The sequence below is a fragment of the Notolepis coatsorum genome (genome assembly GCF_963971535.1).
Source record: "Notolepis coatsorum genome assembly, chromosome: 4".
Lineage (NCBI taxonomy): Eukaryota > Metazoa > Chordata > Actinopteri > Aulopiformes > Paralepididae > Notolepis > Notolepis coatsorum.
This window is the reverse complement of record NC_140168.1, coordinates 125,690,459-125,697,379: the sequence shown is the minus strand read 5'-3', so window position 1 is coordinate 125,697,379 and position 6,921 is coordinate 125,690,459. Positions and strand designations below refer to the sequence as shown.

The following is a 6,921-nucleotide window of genomic DNA, read 5'->3' as shown; positions in this document are numbered from 1 at the left end:
TTCAATGTATGTGATGTATAGATTGGGGGAAGATGGTAGCATCTAATGGTGCCAGGTCAGAGAGGGCAGAAATGTGTTTGGCTTAGCAGAGGTTGGTTCAGAGCGAGTGAGCACCACACTGCCAGCGAGAGAATGTTTGTTGACATTCCTTGTAGGAACATCTGAGATAAGAGCGAGTGTCTCCCAGAGCAGGAGGGAGAGAGGTTCATCTTAATGAAACGTTTAATGGTGTGAAAGGTTATTAACGCAGTTGTCATGACAACGCGGCACATGACAACCAGAAAGGGGTGGGCTATCGTTGCTACAGCGAGGATCTATAAGTCGAACAGTGTTTCCGGGTGTAAGGCAGACTAGAATCTGACCAAGAGCGAGTAGGACTGAGATCACACAGAAGACACTCTCTCCTCTCATCACAGAGAGGAGGGGGGGGGGGGGGAGAATGCCACATCATCATTAGCTCCGGCTAACGCGAGGAGGGTTAGGCTAAAGACCAGGCCTGAACACTATTGGACTGAATAACAAAAGGACGATAGACGAACACACCGAAAGATCATTAGAATAGACTCTTCAAGGACGATACAATTTGATAACATCTGATAACATCTGATTATGAGGTTCTGTTTATAGCAATAAAACAATGCTTTTCCTCATAAGGTATTTCACGGTGTCGAAGTGTCGAATTCTTACGGAGGTGGACAATTAGTATGGTTTATGGATTGCACTAACGGGGGAGATAGGATCTTATCAGCCAGTGTCGTAGACGTCAGGACCATTAAAAGTACACAACGCAGAGGAATTGGATGGAGAGCCAAGCAGACGAAGACGTGATACTGGCCAGTTTGATCAGGATCTTACAAGAGGGAGGAGGGGAGAGGAGGAGAGGAGGGGAGTGGAGAGGGGAGGAGAGGGAGGAGAGGAAGGAGAGGAGAGGGGAGGAGAGGGAGGAGAGGAGAGGAGGGGGTGGAGAGGAGAGGAGAGGGAGGAGAGTAAGGAGAGGAGAGGAAGGAGAGGAGAGGGAGGAGAGGAAGGAAAGGAGAGGCAGGAGAGGAGAGGAAGGAGAGGAGAGGAAGGAGATGAGAGGAGAGGAGAGGGAGGAGAGGAGAGGAAGGAGAGGAGATGAGAGGAGAGGGAGGAGAGGAAGGAGAGGGAGGAGATGAGAGGAGAGGAGAAGAGAGGAGAGGAAGGAGAGGAGAGGGAGGAGAGGAGAGGAGAGGAGATGGGAGGAGAGGAGAGGAGAGGAGAGGAGAGGGAGGAATGGGGGGGGTCAGAGATTATGCAAGGCTGTGGTTGATGTAAACCATCCCTTTCGATGGAGTGGTACAGCATCAAGTCTGCGGTGCGGTTGACCGGTACAATGTGACCACAAGAGAACCATTCCTGATATGGAAGTGTGAAACCATTCCCTGAAGCTTCTCGTCCTCTTGCCACCTCTCTCTCTCTCTCTCTCTCTCTCTCTCTCTCTCTCTCTCTCTCTCTCTCTCTCTCTCTCTCTCTCTCTCTCTCTCTCTCATTCTCCGTTCATTTACCAACCCCTCCATTCATTCACCCACCCCACACTCTCTCTCCCAAACAGAATGCCAGGCGAGCGCTTGATGGTGCGCGGTACGTCAGAGGTGGGCCGCTTTCACGGCGTGGCCCAGCCCACCAGGGTGGAGGTGTCCATTCACAAGGAGGGGGAGGAGAAGAAGCAGGAGGGGGGTGCTGTCGGCGCTGGTGGCAGAAGATGTGCCCGTGTTGCTGCCGGCACCAGGCCGGCGTCTCCTCCTACGACGTGACCGACCTGGTGGAGTATGTGAAGCCCCCCCCAGAGAAGCCCCCCCCCGCCCCCGAGAAGCCCCCCCCAGAGAAGCTGCCTCAGATCGGGGAAACCGACGAGACAGAAGGTAAACAGGGAGATGTAGTCTGACGTCGCTTTGGACCGCCCGCGAGGTCCACCCGTATAGGGATTATTTATCATTGGTAAAATGGATTATTGGCTATTGTAACAATTCTGCCTCATGAACATTGAAAAGCTTTCAATTTTTGCACAAAATGAGTTCCCTTCTATCACTAACATTATTGTTTAAAGGGGACATGCATTGATATTCCTAGCAATATTTTGGCAACTGTGAGTCTATGGAACACCTCTGTAAGGTTTTATTCAAAATAATTCATTGTTTTATATTTCTAATCAAGTACTCAAAAGCATACATTTTCTCCCTTTGGATTTCAGGCTGTGTTGGCCTGGCTCCGCCCATAAGCACTTTGAGTGACATTCATCCACACAGTCTGCGACTGGCACAGAGAGAGATAGAGAGAAACTGAGGGGGATACTAATTAATGTCGCCGCGGGGGGGGGGGGGGGGGGGGCATAATCCCACAGGACAATGCATTGGTAACTTGTTTAAAATGACAATATATACCTCTGTGATTATTATTGTACGGATCTGAATACGGGCGTGCGCGTGGGAGCATGCGCAAAGATATTACAGTGATATATAGTGCTCCCGACTCGAGGGAGAGAGAGAGAGAGAGAGAGAGAGAGAGAGACAGATAGATAGAGAGAGGGAGAGAGAGAGGCTCATACGGAGAGATGTCTCCTCTGTCTCTCCCCGAGTCCCCCTGCATCGCGACTCGAAGCGTGCACACGCGCGCTCTCGGAGCGATCTCTCCTCTCTCTCTCTCCCTCCCTCTCTATCTCTCTCTCCCTCTCTCTATCTGTCTCTCCCTCTCTCTCTCCCTCTCTCTCTCTCTCTCTCTCTGCCTCTCCCGTTTGAGGAAGTGTCGGGTGTCACTGTGCGCTATAGAGGGGGCGTTAGTTATGCAAATCAGTGCTATGTTAACGTCACAGAAACCTTAACGTCACGGAAACCATCAAATCAGAACAGTTTAGTTGAGTGAGGGAGGATCTCGTGAACTTGAGACTAGACTGATGAGTCAATATGGTAATTAGAGACACAGACCCATTGATACTAACTCCTATTACTATAAAAACATGCTAAACACAGAAAAAAGCTATTTATAATGCATGTCCCTTTTAAGCATTTTTGGTTGAAATAAAATTTGGCGATTTATTTTTATGATTAATTGCGAATATTTTCATGTTGAGCTATAGATTGTGGATGAATACGCACAGAAAGGTACACCATGCAAATGTTCATGCTTTATTTGGTTTAAACGAGACGATTTAGAAATGGGCAATAGGGAAATACATTGCGTTGGACAGAGGGTGGAACACGGAAAAACGGCAATGACGTAACCACTACACCTCTACATTGTAGTATACTGACCAAAATCATTTTCCAATAGTCTACTGTTCTTAAATTCAGTTAAAATGTTCAGTTTCAGTAAAAATTCAGTTAGCAAAATTCTCTAGTATGATGAGATCGTATGACCAATGCAGTGAATCCTCCTTGTCAACAGTGTTAGATACTGTCGCCCCTCTGAAGGTTAAGAAGGTAAAAACTGATAGAATCTCTCCATGGCTAAATAACACCAATGTTAAAGATAACAAGAGAAAATGTAGGATAGCCGAGCGAAAATGGAGGAAATTCAAACTCATAGCTCACTGAAATGTATACAAAGACACAATAAGGCAATACAACTTGCGAGAAAGGATTATTTTTCCAAAATGATCTCAGAAAATATGGGTAACTCCAGGGTACTTTTCTCCACCATCGACCGGCTGATCAACATGCCACCCCCCATATACCGCAGCAGTCAGCCACAAAGGTGAAGAGCTCGCAGTTTTCTTTGATGACAAGATATCTTTGATTAGAGCAAGCATTGTCTCTGCTATAGATCTGGCCGAGAGTGGCAACCCACCTGAGATAACTATGTATTATATTACCTGACCTCTGTAAGATTGTCTCTGAGTGTAATTCTGCCACCTCCTGCCTTGATTCTATACCAACAGTGTCTCAAATCATGTCCTTGAAATCATAAATATGTCGCTTCAAACAGGCACTTTTCCAGATGCATTCAAAACAGCCGTAGTAAAACCACTACTAAAGAAAACAAACATAGATGTAAATGAACTGAAAACTATAGGCCATATATATATTATATATATATATATATATATATATATATATATATATATATATATATATATATATATATATATATATATATTTTAGCGTTTATCTCTTTTTTTTTTTTTTTTTTTTTTCTACTGGGCAGTCCAGTAGAGAGAGAGAGAGAGGAGGAACGGGAGACAGAGTGGGGGGAAGACATTTGGCAAATAACGACAGGTCCGGGAAGCGTGAATATTAAAGGCAACCAACTTGTGTTCGGCTTTTCTCTGATTGGCCGCGCCCCCACGCGCAGGCAAGCGCAGTCGTCCACGTCCCAAATGAAATCCAAGGAGCGCAAGCGAGCGGCAGCGCGGGCAACCAACTTGTGTACCATGGGCTGCTGTTCCAACGCACTTGTGTTGGGCTGCTGTTTCACTCGTGTATAAACAAAGCCCATACAGTTATGAAATGCGCTGAACTAGAAAGCGTACCTTATATGTTTCGCGTTTTTAACACTTTGAGTGTTTAGACGTCTTTGCTGGCCATGCTAAAGTTGCCGGAGGACGCGTTACGTCGTCCTTATATCAATATTTCAAAAATCTGTGATCGGATTCATATGTCCCCTCCGCTGGCCTGAGATCCACCAGCAGGACCCACTGAGCTCTCTGGCGGTTCAGGAGCGCCATCTGGTGGCCGATCGGCGCAATCGCCAAACAGGATGTTGAATAGAGGTTGTCATGCGAACCGTAGTACTTCCGGGCGCTCGCTATAGTTCATGGGACTCTGGCTCGTCACGCTACACGGTGATCGATTGGCAATAACTCGATAAACAACATGATTTGGACGTATATACCATTATACAAGCTGGAGATGGACCGGGTAAAATATATCCCATAATGATAAGATTTCTACTCGACGATGATCGCCCAACGGCGCGCGGAGACTGGGGTGAGTTTCAGCGTGTAACGTTACCGTCTTCGATACTAACTGCTATTATCAACATTTGACCCACATTAGATGATTGGTATAACGCTGCCCACGGAATTATAAACGCCCCTTGCCCATCCGGTCAACATCAGATGACGTGTAGTAACTTCTAGAAGTACGTCTAGTTGGAATTTTTTATATCGCGCTGATTGCCATCAAACTGTATTTCATCATCAATATAATGCATTTGGGGCTATATATCACGTTCTGGAGAAAGCTGCAGAAAGAGATGAAAACATACTTATACATTAGACCATACTTTACTATGAATATGTGAATGAAAAAGTTTAACGTTGCTACACAATGAACAATACATATAGGACTTTGAATGGGCCCTAATAATGGCAATGTAGCAATAGAATTTAAAAAGTTATAGCCCTGCAAGAAGGGGACTTTCTCCATAGACAAATAGCGCTGGCAATCTATGGTATATCATGAATTTAACCTTAGGCAGCCAAAGTGTTAACAACCAACTACCAGATTCACTTGTGTATAAACAAAGCCCATACAGTATGAAATGCGGCTGAACTAGAAAGCGTAACGTTATTATGTTTCGCGTTTTTACAACCAACTACCAGATTCACTCGTGTATAAACAAAGCCCATACAGTTATGAAATGCGCTGAACTAGAAAGCGTAACGTTATTATGTTTCGCGTTCCATTGATTAACGCCATTACCTGCTGTGCTGTAGGAAGCAGAGGTACAGTAAGTTACAGTAGGTGTAGGTTACATGTTTAATCAAAGCCCATACAATTTTTTAGATGAATGATTGTGGATATAATATAGAAAACACATCATTATGATATTGTCAGAGGGAGAGGCATGACTTCGCGACAGCCATATTAGACACTCACTGTACATCAGTGTGGAACTGTAACGTTATATGTTATTTCGCCCGTGGAGGGCTGCTGAGCCTGAAGCGCCAGCGGGGCGACGCGGTGGTTTATCCCCGGCTTTCGTGCGCCGCCGCCGGCTTGATACAGCTTCAGCAGCAGCAGCGGCGGTGCTCTGTTGTAGGAAGCCCTTCAATGACAGCGGCGCGCTCTCATATTTTGCGAATGCATAAACTATATCTTAAATTATGGCTATGTGTCTAATATGGCTGTCGCTTATCAATGACTTCGCGACAGCCATATTAGACACTCACTGTACATCAGTGTGTAACTGTAACGTTATATGTTATTTCGCCCGTGGAGGCTGCTGAGCCTGAAGCGCCAGCGGGGCGACACGGTGGTTTATCCCCGGCTTTCGTGCGCCGCCGGCGGCTTGATACAGCTTCAGCAGCAGCAGCGGCGGTGCTCTGTTGTAGGAAGCCCTTCAATGACAGCGGCGCGCTCTCATATTTGCGAATGCATAAACTATATCTTAAATTATGGCTATGTGTCTAATATGGCTGTCGCTTATCAATGACTTCGCGATTAGACACATCGCCATAATTTAAGATATAGTTTATGCATTCGCAAATATGAGAGCTCTGTCATTGAAGTGGGTGGTGGCAGCATTACTAACAGTAGCGATTTTTATTGTTTTGTCATGACCAAACATAATCCCAACATAGATAGGAGGTGTACTGTATGTCAAATGTCGGTCATGTGGTGGAAGAGTTTAGTACAGTCACACAACAGAACACCGCTGTAGTACAGTCACACAACAGAACACCGCTGGTTCGACCAGCGCTCCTGCCGCGTCTCTCTTGCCGCAAGGGCGTGTGCTAGTGGATTGATTGATTGGCCGTGTGGCCAATCAGAGAAACGCTGACGGAAAAGCTGAACACAAGTTGGTTGCCTTTAATATTCACGCATCCGGGAATTGAACCGGGTCGGCCATGCCGCGACTCAGCGCGTTATGTGGTTCACCACTGGGCGCCCATAGGCCAATTTATACAACGGCATGCAAATATCTCGATTCTGATTGGCTGAAACAGTCAATTTACACGTA

General features: G+C 46.1%; 1 pseudogene across 1 annotated transcript; it reads left to right on the top strand.

The window, feature by feature from the left end:
- Window positions 1-1,574: 1,574 nt before the first annotated feature.
- On the top strand, window positions 1,575-1,906 carry LOC311226683 (annotated as a pseudogene). Its single transcript has one exon. The product of its transcript is annotated as an uncharacterized misc_RNA (transcript).
- Window positions 1,907-6,921: the final 5,015 nt, after the last annotated feature.